Genomic DNA, 23,412 nt, shown 5'->3' with positions numbered 1-23,412 from the left:
GACTGTCCAGGGGCAGGGATTGAGGCCCCCACTTACTGCTTCTGGCAGCGCAAGAACTGACTCCGCTGAGTACAAGGGGGTGGGGGAAAGATCTGCTTTCGGGGCTTCCCTGTCTCCCCAGCTGAGCAGACTGTCCAGGGGCAGGGATTGAGCCCCCACTTGCTGCTTCTGGCAGCACAAGAACCGACTCCGCTGGGTGCAAGGGGGTGGGGGAAAGATCTGCTTTCGGGGCTTCCCTGTTTCCCCAGCTGAGCAGACTGTCCAGGGGCAGGGATTGAAGCCCCCACTTGCTGCTTCTGGCAGCGCAAGAAGCGGCTCCACTGGGAACAAGGGGGTGGGGGAAAGATCTGCTTTCGGGGCTTCCCTGTCTCCCCAGCTGAGCTCCAGACCTGTCCAGGCTGTCCAGGGGCAGGAAAAAGCTGCTGCCGGCTCCACAGGCTCAGCCCAAACTTTACAAGCCGCTGTGGCACAACAAGAATCGGCTGGCCCAAACAGCCCTGCCTCGGAATAACGAAGACAACGCCACCCCCACCCCCCTTTCCACCTCCTCCAGAAAAGGGCTAAGCGGGTCACTCCCACCACCACCCCATTCTTCATTCGTTGCAGTGTGAAGGGGGAAAAAACCCACAGGAAGTCCTGCTCCTGGTGCTGCCAGGGAACAGGCACCGCAAGAACCGCTGTTGCCAGGGATGAGGGGGTGCCAGCGCCAGAGGCAGCGTGCTAGGGCTTCAATCCCTTTCCCTGGACAGCCTGCTCGGGTGTGGAGACAGGGAAGCTGCAGACCGCAGATCCTTCCCACCATCCCCTTGCACCCGGCGGCGGCAGTTCTTGCACTCCCCTTCCCCAGCGGTGGCAGGAGCAGCTGGCAGGAGAGAGAGGGTGGTGACAGGCTGCAGCAGCAGGCTGGTCACGCTGGCTACAAGGCAGCAGCGGCTCCTCCTCCTGCCACCCTTGTGCTCCAGGCAGCATCCAGGCAGCCATATCTGTCCTCCCCCTGCGCTAGCCCACATGGATTCCAGGCAGCGCAGCTGCAAGGCCTTTCCTTGCAGTGGCGGTGGTGGTGATGAGGCAAGCAGGCAGCCGGGCATAGGGGAGTGACTGGTGGCAGTGCTCCTGGCTGGCAAGGGATGGATATCCCGGGGCTGAATACGGGCAACGATGGCATGGCCGATGCGCACCCGCACTAAAGGCCAGCTGATTGTCATGCACGCATGCGCACCAGTAACCTGCAGACTAGCTGGCTGGTGTGCATGCATACCCTGGAAACCCGGAAGAGGAATGGGCGACGCCACGCATGCCAGGTAACATGGCTCTGTGTGCCACTTCCGGCATGTGTGCCATAGGTTCGCCAACACGGGTCTAGAGATAAAGTTGACCTCTTTTCGGAGGTCACAGTACACCTTAGTGACAATAGCGATCATCAGCCTATAAACATGACATTGCGAGGCCACTCAGATTTAAGACCATATAACATGGCTGACAGATGGCTCACCAAAAAGGTAGAGGTGACCCAAAATAAAAGGTTAATTTGGGCGAAAATTGATACTAAGGCAATATCAGACTGCCTTAAAACAGAGAATGCTATCAAGTGGGCTAGAACAATCCAGTCATCTACTACTGACTGTCTGTCAGCCTTCAATGCACTCTCTAATCTCTGTAATATTCTGAAGAAACCTAACAACTAAACCTGCTACAAAAAGAGCCCAAGTGGGTAGACCCCATTGGTTTGATCCTGAATGGCAGCGACTGAAAAAGAAATTGAAGATAGCCATGACGCTTTCCCAGAGGAATCCTACTGCTCAAATACAAGCTGAGATGTTGCACACAAGAAGGGAATATAAAAAAATTATAACATTGACTTCCGTTTGGTGATCCGTGGTGACATGGCATTGAGTGGGTGACTGCTGCTCCTCAATACCATCAGTCACCATGTTCTGGGGACCCCTCGGGGGCGCGGAGCCTGGAGAGCCCCACGGACGAGAGAGCGAGCCGGGTGAGCGTGAAAGCGGAGCGCAAAACACTGATCGCAAGACCGGGCGGCTCTGTCAACCCAGCACCCGTGAGTCGGCCAAATTAATGGCCGACGCGAAGCTGCAGTAACCAGCAACTAGATTGGAAGCAAGGGAGATTGGATGCTGCAGTGTTGACAGATACACACCCTTCCTGCGTAGGTGAAAGAGGACATCAGGAAGAGGGGTCGGTGAAGTTGGGTGGAAGAGTCTCACGGAGGGGAAAAGCGGTGATTGAAAGTTTCTGAGCAGTTTGACAGAGAGAGAGCCTGACAAGCCGGCATTGAATAAAGAAAGATTTGCATCGAAAGTGTGCGCGCAAAGAGAGGAGCGGTGAGAAAATTTTAAGAACAGTATTCCTTTCCTTTTTGCTGTGAATAAAAGTAGATTCATCGGAGGTTGAAACTGGGTGGATCAAGCTTGGCTTTTTTAACGAACAGGAAGTTCAGCCATTAGAGTGACTTGACTGAGGAATAAACTGCTGGAATGTCAATCTTGTGGACAGTCTAGCAGCAAGAAATACGATAGAGTGCTGAACTTTGATGAATGGTCCTAAGCCCGTAGAAGAATAGAGACTGAGCAAAAAAGAACAGTGTATATCCCAAGAAGGAGAAAAAATTACAATAATAACAATAACAGCGTTGGAACTTCCAGATATTCTTTCCTCAATATCCTGATTGTCTAAATTATAATCATTAGCAAGAATTGTTAATCTCCCTATAAATTAATCTTTTTTGGTCTAGATGTATACAATATATATTTTTAAGCAATAGTATTTTAAATTCTCCTAGATTCATTCTGCTGTTCACAATAGTATTTATAGTATTTAAAATTATAATTAAAATTATATTTATAATCAAGTATTTAAAATTGTATGAATTTCTATTCACAGTATTTATAGTATTTAAAAGTATTTACAGCACTTAGTTAAATTAACTGATATATTGATTGTTGATTGTTGATTAATTGATATATTGACTGTCTAGAATTGAACTATTTAATTAATAATTGTTAAGCCAATCTAATATATATTAACTATATATTGAGTATAAGGTATTGCTGGGAAGAGGCTTAGATTTCTAAACAGATATTGATATTGATTGTCTATTAGAAATTATTTTCACTTAAAGATTTAGAAGAAATAATTAGGCATAGAAATATATATATATATAAAATTAAGGAAAGATAACAGAGGCGCCAACTGGCGAATGAGAATTTGGAGTAATATTGAAAGAATAATTAGAGAGCAAAATTTTTTTTTGAAAGAAATGACAAGCATGTCATCAACAGTGGTGAAAACTGGAAAACAGACTCCCTCTAATCCCACTATAGCAACAACCTCTCCGGCTACACAGAAATCAACAGAAGGTTTGGCAATGCAAACCCTGCAAGCGTCACTAACTTTGATTCAAGAAACGATGATGGCAATGCAGGAAAAAATGTCCAACAACCATGTCGAATTAAAATCAGATATACATGCATTGGACCAGAAAATGAATGAAATCCAAACATCAATATTTAATAATGAGCAACGAATTCAAAAAGCCGAAACAAGAATCGACCAAACCGAAAAGAAATTAGATACTGTGGATCAAACATTGACAAGTCAAAATAAAGAGTTACAGGATTCGATAATCCAATTAGAGATGGACCGGGCTTCCTTCTATTTGCGTTTTCAGAATGTTTTTGAGGATAAAGAAGAAGACCTAGGTGAAAAGATGGCGGAATTGATAGCAGGTGTACTTCAACAAGATAAACAGGCGATAATTAGAGAGTTGGATGACGTATATAGGGTCCAGACAAATTATGCAAGAAGGAGCAAGCTCCCAAGGGAAGTACATGTCCGCTTTGCAAGGAAAAAAGTAAAAGACATTCTATACAACATGACAAGAGAGGAACAGATAACGTATCGAGGAAAAGAAATAATAATCCTAAAACAGATACCAAGAAGAGTTCGGGAGATGAGAAAGGGATATAGATTTCTAGCCGTACAGTTGAATAAAAGAAATATACTATTCAGGTGGCTCCTTCCAGAAGGGATGCTAATAACCTGGCAAGGAAGAAAAATTAAAATAGAGAGCCTGAGTATAGCACAAGACTTCCTTGACCAGTTGAGAGGTGTGGAAGAAGAGCAGGGTAGCAAAGAAGAACTAGAGACAGCAGCAGTGGAGGAGGAAGCCCTACACCAACAGAACACGAACGAAGCAATTGCAGAGGAGAAGACAGAAGAAGAAGAAGCCAAAGGGAAAAAAGTAAGACCAGTAAGGGCCGTACGAACAAACAAAAACTAATAACCAGACAAGGACATAGAGATGAATGATTTGAAGTTAATATCTGTAAATGTCAATGGTTTAAATGACTACAAAAAGAGAAAACGAATATTAACAAAACTAGGTAAACAAAATGTTGATATAATGTGTTTACAAGAGGTGCACATAAAAAAAGAAGAGGGTAAATGTTTAGAATATAAAAAATTTGGTCAAACATTTGTTTCGTTGGCAGAGAAAAAGAAGAGGGGGGTGGTAATTTATGTAAAAAAAGGAATTGAAGCAGAGCAAAAGTTTAAAGATACAAAGGGCAGAATTCTTATGATTGAAATTAAGAGAGGGAACTCCAAGGTATTATTAGTGGGCATATATGCTCCAAACAAAAAACAGGGAGAATTTTTCAAGAAACTTCATGAACAAATAGTAAAAATGACGTATAATGAAATCTGTATGATAGGGGATTTTAATGGTATTGTGGATTCGGAGAAGGATCACAAGAGTAATAAAGCAAAAAAAAAATAAAAGGACAAATTTACCGAGAGCTTTTTTCGATTTAGTCGATGAATTAGACCTAATTGATATTTGGCGTACCCTGCACCCAAACGATAGTTAATACACTTTCTTTTCAAATGCACAAAAGTCGTGGTCTAGAATTGACATGGCATGGGTCAGCAGGAATCTGGGGTTAGAAATTGGAACGGCTGTAATTAACCTGAACGATTGGGCAGACCACAACCCAATAGAAATTAGATGGAAGTCTGTACAGAGGAAGTACCAACGGAGGTGGAGGTTTAATGCTAAATTACTGGGCGACAGAGATTGTATACAAAAACTCAAAGAAGAAGTGAACTTCTTTTTCAAGGAAAACGAAAACAAGGGCACACCCCGTGCAATAGTATGGGATACAATGAAGGCCTACTTGAGAGGAGTCGTGATCTCATACAGCATATATAAAAATAAGGAAAAAAGGAAGACCCTGGAAGACTATCTAAATCATTTAGGAGAATCAGAAAGAAAACTTCAAGACAATCCGGAAGATGAAATAGCCAAAGAAAGTTGGATGATGTGGAAGCACAAAGTAAATATCATTGAGCAAGAGGAGCTAGTGCAAAAACTGAAAAGAACAAAACAATATCTTTTTGAGAATACTAACAAATCGGGCAGGTGGTTGGCCTATAAATTAAAAAAGGAAAATGAAAAGGGGATAATTCACATTTTAGAAGACTCTAAGGGCAAGCTATTGATTAAAGAGGAAGAAAAATTGGAAAGAGCTAGAGAATATTATGAATCTCTATACAAAGAAGAGGAGGTACCAGAAGACAAAATAGAGCAATATTTGACAAATGTAGAGCTCCCACAAATAACAGAAGAAGAGAGAGAAATGCTTAATAGGAAGATTACAATTGAAGAACTAAAAACAGCCCTCTCCAAACTGAAAAATAATAAAGCGCCAGGACCCGATGGATTCCCAGGGGAAATATATAAAAAATTTGAAGAAATACTACAACCAAAATTGGTAGAAATTTTTAATGATGCATTGATAGGCTATAAAATCCCAGAGTCGTGGAAGGAAGCGCATGTTACACTTGTGCCGAAAGAAGGTGCCGACCTAAAACAAATTCAGAATTACAGACCAATTTCGCTCCTAAACACTGATTATAAGCTATTCATGGGCATAATGGCAGAAAGAATGAAAAATATTCTAAATAATTGGATATATAAGGATCAGAACGGATTCCTCCCGGGGAGGCAAATTAAAGACAATTTGAGAATTGTGCTAGACACCCTAGAGTATTATGAAGAACACCCCGGAAAACAGATGGCCTTAATCTTTGTTGATGCCCAAAAGGCATTCGACAATTTAAATTGGAAATTTATGACCAAACAAATTGAGATAATGAAATTCGGAACAAATTTTGAAATGATGATCAAATCTATCTATGACAATCAAAAGGCGAGTATTTTGGTGAATGGAGATAGGACCAAAACATTTCAAATTAGTAAGGGGGTAAGGCAAGGTTGCCCCCTATCTCCATTATTGTTTATTTTGGCCTTAGAAGTTCTTTTATGGAAAATTAGAATCAATGAGGAAATAAAAGGTCTGAAGATTAGGAAGGAGATGCAAGCATTTACAGACGATGTAGCCTTGATTCTTGAGGACCCCATAGAATCAGGACCAAAAGTGTTAGAGGAATTAGGCAAATACGGAGAGGTGGCAGGTTTTATATTGAACAAAACTAAAACCAAAGTACTGATTAAGAATACAACTGAGAGCCAGAAAAATGAGATAGAAGAAGTATTAGGACTGCAGGTTGCCAAAAAAAATTAAATACCTAGGAATTTGGATTACATCAAGATGTTCGACCTTAAAAGAAGACAACTATACCTCCTTAATTAGAAAAATGAAACAAGACCTTGACAGATGGAAGAAAATAAGATTATCACTTTTGGGCAAGATAGCCGCAATTAAGATGAATATTCTTCCCAGAATATTATTCTTATTCCAAAACATACCGGTGAATTTAGATAAAAAGTTTTTTCTAGAATTAGGTAAAATTATCAGAGAATTTATATCAGAGGGGAAGAAACCGAGGTTCTCTATTAAAATTTTAAGGGGCAAAAGAGATATAGGTGGATTTGGACTCCCTGATTGGGAAATATATTACAGGGCAGCTAAGTTAGTCTGGATAAGAGATTGGATTACACTGGGAAACGAGAGGATTTTAACCCTAGAAGGCCACGATTTGCAAAAAGGGTGGCATGCCCACATTTGGGATGTAGAGAAGAAAAGGAAGACATATTTTCATAGACATAAAATTAGAGACTCATTGATACAAACATGGACCCCGATTAGGCAAAGATATTACAAAAAAAATCCCAAGTTGGCTCTCAATGATGGAGGCCCTGATCTACCCCAATAGATGGGGAATGGAGAAAATGGGCAGGTACAAAGATATCTTAGACGAAGGAGGGAATCTTAAATCAAATGATACTTTAAGAGAGCAAGAAATAACTCTAGATTGGTGGACTTATTCACAAATAAAATCTAGATACCAGAAAGACAAAGAACAATACGGCATAGAATTTGGGCCAAATGGATTAGATAAAGTCCTGATGGGAATAGGTAAAAAGATTTTGGCCAAATTATACAATTATTTATTAGATGATGATAAGTCCGAAGATATAACAAAGAATCGAATAAATGCATGGGAGAAAAATATTGGATGAGATGTAAATTTTGGGGAATGGGAGGAGGCATGGAATAGGAACCTTAAATTGACTAGAGCGGCGACATACAAGGAAAACCATTATAAAATGCTCCATAGATGGTATTTAGCCCCGGCCAGACTAGCAAAGATATACCCTAATATACATCCCAATTATTGGAAATGTGGCCACGGTCAAGGCACCTTCTTTCACATGTGGTGGACATGCCCGGAAGCGAAAGGATATTGGAATAAGATCAGGAGATGGTTATATGAAATAATTGGTGAAGATATTGAATTAACGCCAGAGATATTTCTCCTGGGAATAGTAAAGAAGCCATACGGAAAGGAAAAGATTCATTTAATGATTCATATAATTACAGCCTTCAGATTGGCATATGCACAGTATTGGAAAGAGAAAACCCAACCACCAGAAGAGCTTATAATTAGGAAAATACTGGAGTGCGCAGAGATGACTAAATTAACCCATGAATTAAACAATGATGAGAAGTCAGATTATTATATTGAGTGGGAAAGGTGGTATAAGTGGATGCATGATAAAATGAAAGAAAGACCAAAAGGTGTGTTAAATAACGGTAAAAAGTAATTTGAAATATCACCAGAATATTATTTTTGTATAAAGTAAAAACACTGCACATCTGATGTTAATTGAAAATGTTAGTATATTTATGTTTTTTTTAAAAAACTCAGTAAAGTTTTTCCAAAAAAAAAAAAAATTATAACTTTAAAGAAAAAATGTTTTGCCATTTCAATCTGGTCAGAACTTGAGTTGGCTGCCAGAAGTCATAACTCAGTAATACTTTGGCTCTCTGTAGCAAGTGTCCTAAAAGAATGGAGATTTGCATTTGATATAACAATCTCTGCTGAGGACTGGGAGAATTATTATCAGTGTTTGTTTGCTTCCATGGAACCTGCAGAGAAATTGTCTTTAAGGAGTGATCTAGTAAACCCTATAACTCCCCCCTCACGCCCCCCCTCTCAGAAAAGGGGATACAATCCATCATTAAAAGCTTAAAGAGCAATAAAGCCCCAGGTGAGGATTTTTTTACCAGCAGAATTATTCAAGAAATTTCCCAATTGATGGGGTCCAGTATTGGCAGGTCTTTTTACACATATAAATAACACCTGCCATATACCAGGCCATATACCAGGAAGATGGCAATATTTGTCCCCATATATTAAAAAGGAAATAAATGGATCCTAGTAATTATAGGCCCATTAGCCTAGTTGACATTGCAGCAAAAATATATGCTAGGTTCCTTTTGAACAGAATTGAAATCTGGGTAGAGGAAAACAATATCCTCACAGAAGAACAAGCAGGTTTTAGACAAAGCTGATCCACTATTGATAACTGCTTTGTCTTGAACCATCTAATTGCCAAATATGCCTATAAGAGGAGAGCCCTGTTTGCTGCTTTTATAGACCTTACAACAGCATTTGATATGGTAAACAGAGAAGTACTAAGGAGTAAACTGACATCTCTTAAAATAGATCCTAGACCGCTGGCTTTGATTAAAGCCAGTGGTGGGATTCAATTTTTTTAACAACAGGTTCTGTGGGCGTTGGGGGTGTGGCTTGGCAATCATGTGACTGTGTGGGCGTGGCTATCTGGCCACTGTGTAGGCGTGGCTAGCTGGTCATGTGACTGTGTAGGCGTGGCTAGCTGGTCATGTGACCGGGAGGGCGTGGCTATGTGCATAGGGACTACTCAGAGGGCTGAAAAAAGTCATTTCTGACTGGTCCTCGCACTTTTGACCGGTCCTCACACTTATGACCATCCTCACATTTATGCCCGTGCAGCATTCTTAACAACCATGTCAGTCATTTCACCACTACTTCTCTTCACCACAGTGACAAGATAGGGCTCAAAACATAAAATGTGAGGACAGTTGTAAATTCAAGGACTGGTCAAAAGTGTGAGGACCGGTCAAAAATAACTTTTTCAGCCCTCTGAGTAGTCCATTTACTACCGGTTCTGTGGGCGTGGCTTGTTTGGTGGGCGTGGTTTGATGGTCATGTGACTGGGTGGGCGTGGCCAACTTGACATCACTCACGTCAAGGGTTAGGGTTAGGGTGCTTGGCCTCTCCTCACCTCAAAGGCCTCAACAAGATACAATTTCCCTGTCTATTTATTTATTTACTACTACTGAACATCCAAAATATACTATTTAATCCTATGTACATATGCCATATGTGTACATACATATTACATAGTAGAGAGTGTATATAGACACACAAAAGGATACATTATTTACTATATATACTGTATGTGTATGTACACACAGAGAGCTCTTTTAAAACTATACACATTCAACCTCACTTACTACATTTGGAAAAACACACCCAGAATCCACTTTCTGCCACACATTTAACTATAACTTCTATACATTTAGAACATTACACACACCTTCAGATATTCTTCCCTATCTAGCTTGCACATGACTGTTAGAGCCAGGAGAGGTCATGGATTGAGTAAAATGTGGTGAAACTCACTTAACAATGCTCTTGTTTAGCAACGAAAATTTTGTGCTCAATTGTGGTCATAAGTCAAGGACTATCTCTGCCTTCCTCCGCATGGCAGCCTTGTCCTAGTAAACTCCTTTTCCTTTCTGGCAATTTTCCTCTCTGTTGGAGGCACCAAAACAATCTAGACGATATAAGGTTTCCTGCTGGAGCAGGGGGTTGGACTAGATGGCCTCCAAGGTCCCTTCCAGCCCTAGATTGCTATCCTGTTTCAAAGCATCTTCTGAAACCACGTCTAGTGCCATGGTTTGTGGTCCTTCCTTCCTGCCTTTCTCTTCTTTCTTTCTCTTTCTTTCTTTCTTTCTCTCTCTCTCCCTTCCTTCCTTTCTTCCCTCCTTCCTTCCTTCCTTTCTTTTTCTTTCTTTTTCTCTCTTTTCTCTCTCTCTCTTCCTCCCTCCTTTCCTTTCCTCCTTAAATGCCAGCAAAACCCGCTACTTTGCTCCTAAAATGGTCTAGGGCAGAGGTCCCCAATCTTGGCAACTTTTAGACTTGTGGACTTCAACTCCCAGAAATCCTCAGCCAGCAAATCAAAGCAAAGCTGGCTGAGGAATTCTGGGAGTTGAAGTCCACAAATCTTAAAGTTGCCAAGGTTGGAGACCCCTGCCCTAGGAAAACAATCCACGTTGCTAAAACAAACAAACAACCCACATTGCATCTGTTTTAGAGGAGGAGGTTCAATTCATTGCCCATTTGGAAGACTGAAATGAAATGCTCCAAATTGACAGCATTGCTTCTAATGACATTCGGCTCCAGATCAGATCGGGCTTTTTTTTTTTTTTTTTTGCATAAAGGAGGAACACGGAGCGAATGAAAACAAAACGCTTCCAGCCTCCGATGCAAAGCAAATTAAAGCCTCTTTCTGTCCTTCTCTCCTCCCTCCCTCTGCTTCCCTTTTACCTTTGTTTAATGCTCTGGAAGTTTTTCTCTCCCAGGCAAGCAGCAGCAGGGGACAGAAGCAGCAGCCACTGACTTGCAGACCACATGGAGCCATTCACGTGTTCTCCGGCAAGCTGCTTTCTCTACCCTGCTCTCTTGCATCCGGAGCCAGTGGGGAATCACGTGGCAGGCCACGTGGATCCCAGGCAGCGGAACTCAGGCTAGGGAAGGGGTGGGCAATTGTGGCTCTTTTACAACCTGTGGCCTTCAAGTCCCAGAATTCCTGAGACAGCCAAGTTGTCTCAGGAATTCTGGAAGTTGAAGTCCACAGGTTGTAAAAGAGCCACAATTGCCTACCCCTGGCTAGGGTAGGCTGGTGCCGCGCAGGTGGGAGGCGGGGCGGGGCGAGGGGCGGGCGAGCCAGCAATTTAATAAACGGTTCGGTGTGCTGCGGGGCCAATAAATTACAAAAAAACACAGAACCGTTTGTTAAATTGCTGGCTCGCCCGCCCCATTTTATTGGCAATAAATAGTAGTGTGGAGGGGCGGGGCAAGGGGCGGGGTGAGCCAGCAATTTAACAAAGGGTTCGGCCGAACCCCCTAGAACCAGCAGAATCCCATCACTGATTAAAGCCCTTTACACAAGTACCTGTTTGAGGGTGTGGTATGGGGTTAATGGGGCTCTGACAGGATTCACACAAATAAAAGGGTAAGGCAAAGGTGTATCCTGGCCCCATTATTATTTAGTTTATATATCAATGACTTGCCAGGGTTAATGAAGGATCCCATGGTACACATGCCAATGATCCTAAATACTTACTGTAACAGCTTGCTCTATGCTGATGATATGATTTTATTATCATATTCACTAGTAGGATTATGTAGGCTATTAAGAAGATTCAGCTCTTTTTTTGTTGTTGAAAAAGTTTTACAAAAACCAATTTTTCCCCCTTTCCCCCCCATCCCTCCCTAACCCCCCCCTAACCCTCCCCTCTTCCCATGACTTCCCCACGGTGAAATTCGTCCACATTATATTATATCATACTTTACCACCCCTCTATTCTCCCCCCTGTGCACTATACATTTCTACATAACAATATGCTATTTTGGCCCCTATATACTATGCATTTCTACACAACATTCAGCTAAAAGCTATCTGATACGTCCTAGTTTGATATTTATTCTGCACATAATCTATCCATTTCTTCCACTCCCATACATAAGTCTCCTGAGTCCGGTCTTTTAAATATGCTGATATCTTCACCATTTCTGCAAAACTGGCCATCTTCAAAGTCCATTCTTGAATTGTAGGCATATCATCCCTTTTCCAATATTGACCAATCAGTAAGCTAGCTGCTGTCACCATATACAATATCAATTTTGTTTCACCCACTGAAAAGCCCTTAACTATACCCAATAAAAACAATTGAGGAGAAAATTGAATTTTTTTCTTCAAAACATTTTGCATAACCCACCAAATTTTTATCCAAAAAGCCTTTGCTTTCTTGCATGTCCACCATATATGATAATATGTAGCATCTAAGCAATCACATCTCCAGCATTTTGGTTGAACATTAGGATACATGCAAGACAATTTCTTAGGATCTAAATGCCACCTATAAAACATTTTATAAAAATTTTCCCTCAAGTTCTGTGACTGCATAAATTTAACATTCTGAACCCATATTTTTTCCCACATTTCCATCATAACTGGTTCTCCAAAATTTTGTGCCCATTTTATCATACAATCTTTAACCAATTCATTTTCTGAGTCTCTTTCTAACAAAACATTATAAACCCTCTTAATATGCATTGGGCCTTTATCTTTTATCTGTCTAACCAATTCTTCTTCATGCAACATTAAACCAGTTTTTTGATCTTCTCTCCATCTCAGTTGAAGTTGATTATACTGTAACCAAGTTAGATTAATCCCTTCTTCCAACAGTATGTTTAATGAGTTCAATTGCCATCTGCCCCCATTCAAATTCAGCTCTTATTGCCAGAATAACTCCCTAATCATTAGTAAATCTAATTTGAAAATCATGGTGTTTGGAAAACATCATCAGCGACATAGGTGGCAATTAGATGGTGAACTAATTGAACAGGTTAACACCTTTGTATATTTAGGCATAACCTTTTCCAAGACTGGATCTTGGGCTTGCCATCATCAACAGAGTACACTTAGAGCAAAAACCCATTTGAATTTACTGCTTAAACTAAAGAACCATAGTTACTGATAGACTCCCCAAGTTATGTCTACTAGAGCAAATAAAATTACAATCACAAATCTCCTGGATCACCAAACTAACAAATTTTGTAAGAAGCTGTGGCCTTCCTGTCTCTTGCGTAACAGGAGAACAATTAAAAAAAAGAGCTGCCCAAAGAATTAAGGATATAGAAACACAAAATGACATAGCTATCCTTAGTAAGCTGGGTAAATTGAAATGGCTGAGCAAATACAAACGTACTTTTCAAGTAGACAGCTATTTGAAGTTGCAACTGCCAAAACATCTTAGGGAAATATTTACGTGAGCGAGATTCGAACAGCTTGACACAATGGTCAGATATGGGAGATTCCATTCTATACCCTATAATGAGCTTCTCTTCATTTGCGGAGCGGCAGAGGTAGAAGACCCAGCTCACATCCTATTTGATTGTTGTTTGTATAAGGGGGTAAGAGACAGGTACCTTGGTCTATATACCAAACGAATGACCCATTGGGATCCCCATATCAAAACAACTAACTTTATGTGTGGCCAGAACCTGAAAATAACATTTAACACAGCACAGTACTTAAACAAAATGGTTCAGTTGAGATCTGCATACGTGAGACTAATTGGGGTAGATCGTAAGGGTGACACCGAAATATAATTTTATGTCATTTTATTCTATTTTACGTATTTATGTATTAAATTATATTGTATCTTATCCTATAACTATTGTATTTTACCTTACTCTTATTTTAAATTGTTTGTATAGGATTTTATTAACGATATGTGTTTGTGCTTTGATATGGCCTATAGGCTAATCAATAAAGCTATCTAGCACTAGATCATATCCATTGCTCTTTCAATCAGAATTTTCATGAGATTATAATGGAGAGAATATTTCCTTACAGTTTTTTTTGGCTCCCACATATGGAAAACTTTGAATTTCCAGACAGCTTAAGGAGTGCAATTTTGCATGTTAGTTTTAAGGCTTTCTGTACATTGCTATCATAATGGACCTAGTCAAGCTTGAGATGAAGAGAAAAACCACTAGGGGATGAACAATAAAGTTTAGAAGCTCCAAGAGAAGCTAATTCTCCAGAGCTTGCGACTGCAGTGAGTTACATTTTCAAAGTCCATAGTTGGAACAACAACACTTAGTACTGTTATGTGTATTGCAATTTTTTTTGCTTCAAAAGTAATAGCAATGTAGTTATACAATAGGTTTTTAAAAGAACAGTATATATTTGCAGATTTTTGTTTTTGCTTTAGTATGTGAAAATATTATCACACACACACACCCCCATCCTAGAAGAATGAAATATTTTAGGAAATGTTGGAAACGCAGAATCTCTCTCTCCCTCCCCCTCCCCCCTCTCTCTCCTTCCCTTCCTCCCTCCCTCCCTCTCTCTCTCTCTCTCCCCCCCATGTGCTCTTTTTGCCCAGGACCTCAAACCATGTGGTCCTGTCCACCATTAAACCATCTTTCAAAGCAGTCTCTATGTTTCCAGTGTCATTCTTCCCACTTGGAACTGAACCCAGATGGACATTTCTTCCATCATATGTGTTACTTCATTGGAAGCTCATGTTCCTTTCCAGGGCAAGGGGGAAGGGGGAAGGATGGTGTTGGTGGCAATATTTGAAAAATTAGTATGTTCAACTAGAGCTGCTTCTTGAACAGCTTTGTGTAAAATTTGAGAGCAGGTTTTTGATTATTTTCTATCCATGTAGAAAAATTTGTTTTAATTATCTATGCAGGATAAAATACTGTTATGCTTCACTAATAAAATATTGTATGAGTCAGTAGTTCTGCTTGGATTTTACATAATAATGATTTTTATATATGCATAAAAATGCCTTCCACACTTTGCCTACATTAAGTAATGCCTTCAGCTACAAAATTTGCAACTGTCCTTGTTGTTTACGTAGATTTGGGGAGTTCAATTCTAAAATTGTCCTTTAGGAAATTAAAGTTGAATGTTGAGAATTATTCTCAAATACATAGGATTGGAATCATTCTTTAATTAAAGAGACAAACACATGATGATAGATGCTATACTGTGGGGAAAATTGAAAGCTTTTTTTATAGCCACATTGTGAATATCATTTCAGAACATTTAGCAAATATTTATGGGGCTCTTCTTATTGATGACTGCTATCTTTTTACTACGATTGCCATAATCTTTTCACTTATCTTCCATTTTCTGCTGTCCAATATTAGCTTTCCATCTAAAGCAAAGCTGCTATTATTATTTATTCTTCTTCTTGACATCTTCACACTGTCTTCATTATTTGCTTGGTTGCACTGGTTAGCTATAAAACTGAGCACCAGTTATAGATGTCTCTGAATGAAGTTCTAATAAATCTCTGTGTCAAATATGTAGGAATGTGATTGCTTTAAGTGTTTACTACAGAGTTGAAAGTGAAGATTTGATAGGTACAGTAAATGGATGGAGTGCAAATGAAGAAATTCTTGAATTGGACTGAACTAAGAATGATTTTAGGCCCATTGGCAAAACCAATATGTGAGTGATTGTCTTAGTAGAGTTGATTGGATTCATCTTGATTGGTACTTTAGAACAGGTAAAGATTAGAGGGAGATATCAGCCTTTTGAGATAGGCCATGTCAAGAAACAGACTGTAAGGATTAGCTTCTCCCCCAATTCCAAGAAAGTACGAACTCTTGAGAACTTTGTATTTCAAAAGGAGCCTTTTATTGAAAGGGATGAAAGCAAATCAAAACTCAAAGCAGGCTCTGGGGTCCCTCAGGGCATGCCGTTAAGGATAAAGGAAATTAGGAACCCCCTCCCTACCGTCCAGATGTAGATTCCGACCAATCTGCTGGTTTGAAGATGAATTGTACCAGCCTCTCTGAGAAACAGATAAGAAGATCTTCTCAGGGTCATCTTGCAATCCACTTGTTCTCCCCTCCCCTTTCATTTCCCAAAGTGTGAGAATTCTCCAGGCATTCCTGGCACCAGGCAATGGTTATAAATCAGGTTAAAGTTTATACAAAGGGGACCAGGCAAGAAATAGGATACTTAGGACACATAGGAAAAAGAATTAAATGTGACAACTCCAAATCCCTCCCCCTTCTTCCACAAAGAATGGCAGATACACGGATCTGACATATTGCCCTCCACAGAAATGGAGAATCCACTTAGAAAGACATAAAACATATAATACATTAAGATTTAGGATGGTTTGTGTGGGTATTTCAGGTGGAATTTCCTTTAAAGTGTGGGGGCTTTTACATGTTTTTTGGCTACCCATTTGTTCTGAGAGGATGGTAGGTGTTTCCATGCCACTAAATATTGTGTGGAGCTGTGGTGAGTGCAGGAGTCAAGAATATCTTTGATTTCAAAATGTTGTTCTCCTTCCACCATAATGGGGATTGGCAGTGTGGGCAAAGGGGGTCTGACTTTTGAAGTGATTTCTGGCTTGAGTAGGCTGCAGTGAAACACTGGATGAACCTGCCTAAGTGTCTTGGAAGGAGGAGTTCTACCGTGACAGGGTTTATGATTCTGGTGATGGGGAATGGGCCAATGAATTTTGATCCCAGTTTCTTAGATGGTTGTAAGGAGTGTAGAAACTTTGTGGATAGATATACGCGGTCCCCAACCTTGAATGGTTTGAGTTCACAGTGTTTCTTGTCAGCTTGAATTTTAAAAACTGCTCTAGCCTCTTGTAGATCTAGTCTGACCACTGGCCAAGTGGTTTGTAGGTTGTTTATCCACTCCTTAAGGGTAGGGATGTCAGGTTTCTTGGCTGGTAGCTCTGGCATGGGGTTAAATTCTTGTCCTGTGGCTACCTGAAATGGGGTGAAACCAGTGCTACTGTGTACAGAGTTGTTGTAGGCTACTTCAGCAAAAGGTAACAGGTCAGTCCAATTGTCCTGTTGGTAGTTAATAAAATATCTTAAATATTGTTCCAATATGCCATTCACTTTCTCTACCCCCGCCCCATTCGTTTGGGGATGGTGTGAAGAGGACAATCCCTTGGTGGTGCCTAATAGATTTAATAAAGCCCGCCAAAATTTGGAGATGAATTGGACACCCCTGTCTGAGATAATCCGTTGGGGAGCTTCATGGAGATGATAAATGTGGACTAAAAACATTTTTGCTATGCCTTGGCTGTTGGGATCTTCTGGCAGGGTATGAAATGGACCTGTTTTGAAAAGAGGTCCGTTACAACCCAAATAACTGTGTTTCCCATGCTTTCAGGCCTGATTCAGGATAAAGGAAATTAGGAACCCCCTCCCCACCGTCCAATGTGGATTCCGACCAATCCGCCGGTGTGAAGATGAATTGTATCAGTCTCTCTGAGAAACAGATAAGAAGAGCGTCTCAGGGTCATCTTGCAATCCACTCATTCCCCCCTCCCCTTTCATTTCCCAAGGTGTGAGAATTCTCCAGGCATTCCTGGCACCAGGCAATGGTTATAAATTAGGTTAAAGTTTATACAAAGAGGACCAGGCAGGAAATAGGATACTTAGGACACATAGGAAAAAGAATTAAATGTGACATCTCCAAACTCCCCACCTTCTTCCATGAAGAATGGAGATACATGGATCTGACATAGACACTGCAGGGATTGAAAGAAAACAAGCAGAAATTAAATCCCAGAAAGCTGGAGGTTCTATCTATGGAAAAAACTAGACTCTGAAATTGAGGTGAAACTTCCTTTGGATGTGGTTGCATTTTTTATTTCTTTATTATTAGATGTATATTCCATCTTCCATTTGTATAACTCAAGGAGAAACTTCTTAACAGTGAGGACAATTAACCAGTGGAACAGCTTGCCTTCAGAAGTTGTAGGTGCTTCATTATTGGAGGTTTTTAAGAAAAGACTGAACAGCCACCTATCTGAAATTATATAGGGCAGTGTTCGCAAATCTTTTCGGCAACGAGTGCCAAAACAGGAGCGCACGTACACGTATGCATGCCAGAAACCACAAAAGCAGATCATCTTCCAGTTTCTGGTGCACACATGTGCGTGTGAAGACCAGCTGTCCAGTGCACATGCACTGGCTCCACCTTGTCTTTCGGGGGTCCTCGTGCCTCCCTGCCCATCCCCTGGTCTCATCAGGGTGGCGGAACATCCCCACCGATGACCCGGTTCTGCAGCCCCAGACTGGGAGAGAAAGTTGGGCAGGGAATGCCGCCTTCCTCCGCTGGAAAGCCAGAACTCCTTCCCGGCCTCAGAGGTAAGGAGTGTTGGTGTTCCCGTGGCTTGGCTTGGGGGGCCAGCAGGTGGCGTGCTCCCTCAGCAGTGCCCTCCTGCTTCTCAGCTGGCCCGGCATGCCTCTTACCCCTCGGTGGCATCTCCATGCTGCGCTCTCTTCCGGCCCTCCTGGGGTAGCTTGCCTCCCAGATGGCGGCTCCTTCTTTTTCTCCTGGCTGCTCCAGCATCCTATCTGGAAGCGGCAGCATGAGCACCCTTGCCCCTTGCCCCGCAGCAAGGGCAGAGAGCAGGGTGGGCGGCCGCCCAGCCAGCAAATGCTGCCCCTCTTCCCTGTGCATCCGAGCTGGCCAGGCACTTCAGACCACGGACACTAATCAGTGCCATGGGCTGGAGGGTTGGGGCCATTCAAAAAGCCCACTCAGGTGGGGAGGGAGGGAAGCCCCTGCCCACCCGCCCATCCTGGCTGGCAGCTCTGCTCCCCTTGCTCTTCCAGGTTTTGGTGTGCCGGCCACCTGGTCTTCAAGCATGCAGGAGTGCCAGAAACTGAAAGAGCAGCTGCCAGGAAGATGATCTTTCTGTTTCCGGCACACACATGCACACTGGCCAGCTGGTCTTCACATGTGCATTCATGCCAGAAACCAGAAGATCATCTTCCCAGTGCATGCATGCACACTAGGCGGCTGCTCTTTCAGTTTCTGGTGCTCCAACACATGTGAAGACCAGCTGTCCGGTGCACTGGAACCTGGAAGAGCAATGGGCGATGGCTTGCATGCCCAGAGAGATGGTTCTGCGTGCCACATCCAACATGTGTGCCATAGGTTTGCCATCATGGATATAGGGTCTCCTGTTTGAGCAGGGGGTTGGACTAAGAGACCTCCAAAGTCCCTTCAAGCTCTATTCTGATTTGGTTTATTGTTCCAAAGGTACTTTTTCAAAAGGCAACTGGACTTTGTTTTTCCTTGAAGATGTTTCGCTTCTCATCCATTCTTTAGTTCTGAAGAAGCTTCTCGGATGAGAAGCAAAACATCTTCAAGCCCTTTTGCCTTTTGAAAAAGCAACTTTGGACCAACCTGAATGACTGAGAATCTCCAGAGACTTTATCAACTTTTGTGTTGATATTGCTTTTTAAAACCCAAAGAAGCTTTGAGCCTGGGGAAGCTCCTCTCTTATGATGCACTTGCCTTATTAGTTAGACCAGCAGAAGAAGCCTTTTGAGGATATCCCATCTGCCAGAAATTTGTATATCTGGCACACAGGTCTTCTGTGTGATTCTTCAGCTATGGAATTTACTCCCTAATGATGTACTTGGCCTCTATTTTCTCAATACTGCATGCAGGAAAATGGTAAAAACCCATAATTTCCACCAGAGTTTTAATTGCTAAATGAATACATTTTAATGATGTATTTAACTTTATATTTTGTTTTAATTATATTTATTTTTATGGTTTACGATTTGATTCTTTAATTGTTTCAAACTGCCTTAAATAATGCATGGTCACAATGGTAAATGTAGATTTTTTTCCCTGCCCTATTATCATATGTACTATTTCTACAAGGATCCTATGTAATTTTATGACACTTAAAACTTTATGACATATATTCTATGCTTTCATAGTGACAGCTCCTTTTATTTTACTGCCACTATGACAACTACAACTATCATTGAGACATCTGCTTAATATTTATTTAAGTCATCTGGTTTGAAGTTATTGCAAAGAGCATTGAAGTCTAACAGCATCCTCCTACATCACAGAGAAATAAGTATTCATCTAGTGAGATCTTTATTATCTGGGGATATTTTTTATAATAATAATTCTGTATGTATCATATTATTAATATATTGCCCAGGAGAAGAGAGAAAGTGTGTTTTGGTTCAGAAGGCAAAATTTGATAATAGGAAGAATCTCAGCATCTTGTTTAAACTATATGTTGGCAACCAGCTCATATGAACAAAAATTAAAAGTAAAGGTACTTTTAAATTTTAATTGCACAGTAAAAAAAAAAAAAGGCAAAATCTCATGCAAGTCTGGGAGTGCAGAGTCTAGCACAACGGGGGCTCTTAAAGTCCATTGTTGTAGTAACTGTGGCTGTTATTTTGTGATGCTGCTCACAGTTTTCTATCAGTTTTGGCAGCACCTGTCTGCAAAGCTAGGGACTTCATAACATAGGGTTTGTAAGCAACCTCTTTCACCAGCTTCTTTTGCTGGATGTGACAGTGTCATAGAGTTCTAATGTGTCTCTAATGAATAATAGCTTACATGCAATATTGTAGATCCTGACTGGCATTATTTATGATTCCTGAAATCCAGTACACTAATCCAGTACATTAACTACCTCCAATTTTGAAACAATTCTTTCTGTTTCTAAATCAAGTTCAAACAGTTTACTGTCAGTGGGATTTTCTCCCTGATTACTTGTTCTATTAGAATTTGTTTAAAGCAGGGCTGTCAAACTCCCGGCCCTTGGACCAGATGCATCACACGCTGGCCACGCCTATACCTAGTTTAGTGAAGGAGAAAAAAGTCCCAATATATCATGTGACGCCACTGTGATGACGTGAGTTTGACACTCCTGGTTTAAAGAATTACCTTAAGAAAGTCAATGGTTGATAAAGATGTTCCTTGAAATTTTCACCTTTATAAACTGATAGTCCCAATAAAGGAGAATATTTATAGCTCAGGATTGAAAAGAGGGGTCCTTGGTGCTCTCTGAGCTTGCAGGTTGTTTCATCACTCTAAATGTCAGCCTCCGCTTTTATATTACTTGCTTGCTATGGCTGCCATTGAAAACGGGGGAGGAGGGAACTGTCTGGATAGTTGGGAGGGGGGAAGTGAGCTGGTGAAGTAAATTGGAGAAAGTTTTCCTCAGCATTTCTCTGCAGCTGGGAGGCGCACTGATAACCAGTCAAGGTCAACCATCCTGGCATATCAGAAGGATGGAGCCATTGGAAGCTGCACCCCACATTATCCCTTGGGGGGATTTGGATTGGATAATCCTGACTGGACCATTGGGGGAGCGTTTTAAGGATGCTTTCTATATGTGATTTTTGCACCTATTGTCTCAGACCTTACTTTTCTTTGGTTGCATTCAGTTCATACTCAGTAAAAGTACCTTTCTCTATGAAAATGGAGTCAGGGTTTTTCTTTTTTGAGTACTGAAAGGAGGCATACCTGACATTAAGCAAGGTCTGCAATTAACAGCCATCCCGGAAAACTACCGTGGGGGCTGAGCAAAGAATGTCTGACTAAGACAGCGACCAGGAGGACATGAGAGCTGCTGGTTCCACTACCTCTTAGTAACACCTTGGCTGGGAGGCTTCAGAGTGGATGACTGATTTACAGCTTGAGGAAAAGACGGAGAGAGCCAAAAGGTTGCTGGGTGTGGGGAGGTTGCCGGAGCTGGAGAAGACCCCCCAAGGAGTAACAACTACCAGACACCGACGTGGAGATGCTGCCTGGCAGGAAGAGCAGAAAGAAAATCTCCTGATGACCCAGGCTTTGCAACTACTGAGAGAGGCTTGGGAGAGTCGAAGAGCCTGTGAAAAGTATGGATTGCCGGCCCATGGGTTGCCTGCCGGGGGGTGAAATTGAGGCTGCTGCTTGCCTAGAAGAGAGAGCCCAAGCCCAGGAAGAGACAGCTCAGGGCTCTGGAACACAAGCGGCTGCTGCGATCCAGGGCTCCCCTGCTGGGTAGGCATTGCCACAGAGGCGAAAAAAGCTCAAAATTCCCTTGCTATAAGTAAAATACGGGGGAGATCCAAAAGGACTGGGATTCTTCTTAACCCAAGTGTGGAACCACATGCAAGACTGGGGGGAGGATTTCTCCTCAGATGCCGCATGCATGAGGTGCATTACCAGGGCCCTGGAAGGGGTGGCAGCTGAGTGGATGGTGGGACTCCATAATGAAGATTCCCCTCTGATGAGAAATTATGACCAGTTCATGGCAGCCCTCAGAACGCGCTTTGAGGACCCGTTAGCTGAGCAAAGGGTGAGAATCAGAATGAAGTCCATACATCATGGGTGGAGATTGGTGGCAGAGTACACCCAGGAGTTCCGCAAGCTGGTGCACTACATGAGAGGGTGGTCAGAAATAGCCCTGCTGGAAAGCTATAAGGATGGCCTCAATGAGGATGTCTACAAGGATTGCTGCTCCTGAGCGGCCCCTAGGAATCTGCAAAGTTGGTATGTGCTGGCTGCTGACGTGGAGATCGACTTGGCCAGAGATCACTACTGCGGTGGGTGCACCTGGAGCAAACCACCCTCCTCACCCCACAAGGGAGCTCCAAAGGCTGCAGGGGGACCCACAGGCTCCAAGCCAAAGTCCACTGCGTGCTTCAGATGTGGAAAGGAGGGGCACCGAGTGGCTGACTATTTCTCTAAGCCTGGACCCAAGGCGACCCCTAGTGGAGGGAAGAGAGCCAGCAAACTGCCCGCAAAACCCCACGAGATTGCCCTAAAAGGGGTAGAAGTCGTTGAGTTCTCTCCCCTGAAACAGGATGAATTTGGAACTCCGACCCCCACTGATGACAGCGAAACTGAAACTGATTCCGACGAGGACCTCCTGGTAAATCAGAATGGGGGACCCATGACCATCCCAGTGGAACCAAAGATACCATCCACCGGGGCCCACGGGAAGATGCTAGCCCTTCTAGATTCAGGATGCACAAGGTGTGTAATCAGCCCTGAGATTTGGAAAAGGTGGGTCTAAGACTAAAAACAATGAAAAGGCCCATCGCATTCTGTCAGCTAGATGGGTCGGTAGCTGGGAGGGGGGCAGCCCATTTTGTAACTGAACGAATTGAGATGAGGATGGGGGTCACCAAGAAACTCTGAGTTTTATTGTGGCCCCTGGCATGGAACGACCCCTCCTACTTGGGCTGCCCTGGCTCTGAAAATGGAACCTGCACATAAATTGGAGGACGGGTGTGTTGCACATCCGCTCTAACCAGCAAGGGAAGAGAGGGGGGGAGCCCCTATTGCATGGCCAAAATGGCGAGTGAGGTGGCGGTGACTGCAATGGAACACATTGTGGGGGAAGAAAAGATCCCAAAAGAGTACTGGGACCTCCGGGAGGTGTTTAGTGAGAAGGCGTCAGATGTGCTGCCCCCTAACCAGCCTAC

At 42.3% G+C, this 23,412-nt stretch overlaps 1 long non-coding RNA gene and 1 pseudogene across 2 annotated transcripts in view; one reads left to right on the top strand and one right to left on the bottom strand.

Moving 5' to 3' along the window:
* The window catches only part of LOC132712475 (uncharacterized), a 76,892-nt gene extending 65,809 nt beyond the window's left edge, over window positions 1-11,083 (bottom strand). The window contains exon 1 of one of the 2 annotated variants that reach the window (XR_009623128.2): window positions 10,924-11,083. This is a non-coding gene — a long non-coding RNA (uncharacterized LOC132712475). The remainder of the gene's footprint in view (window positions 1-10,923) is intronic. The other variant, XR_015734487.1, reaches the window with a different exon arrangement.
* Window positions 11,084-21,619: 10,536 nt separating this feature from the next.
* Window positions 21,620-23,000, top strand: LOC148113401 (uncharacterized; annotated as a pseudogene).
* Window positions 23,001-23,412: the final 412 nt, after the last annotated feature.

Source organism: Pantherophis guttatus, chromosome 5 (assembly GCF_059756535.1).
Source record: "Pantherophis guttatus breed Tessera chromosome 5, ASM5975653v1, whole genome shotgun sequence".
Classification (NCBI taxonomy): Eukaryota; Metazoa; Chordata; class Lepidosauria; order Squamata; family Colubridae; genus Pantherophis; species Pantherophis guttatus.
This window is presented reverse-complemented; position numbering and strand designations above follow the sequence as displayed.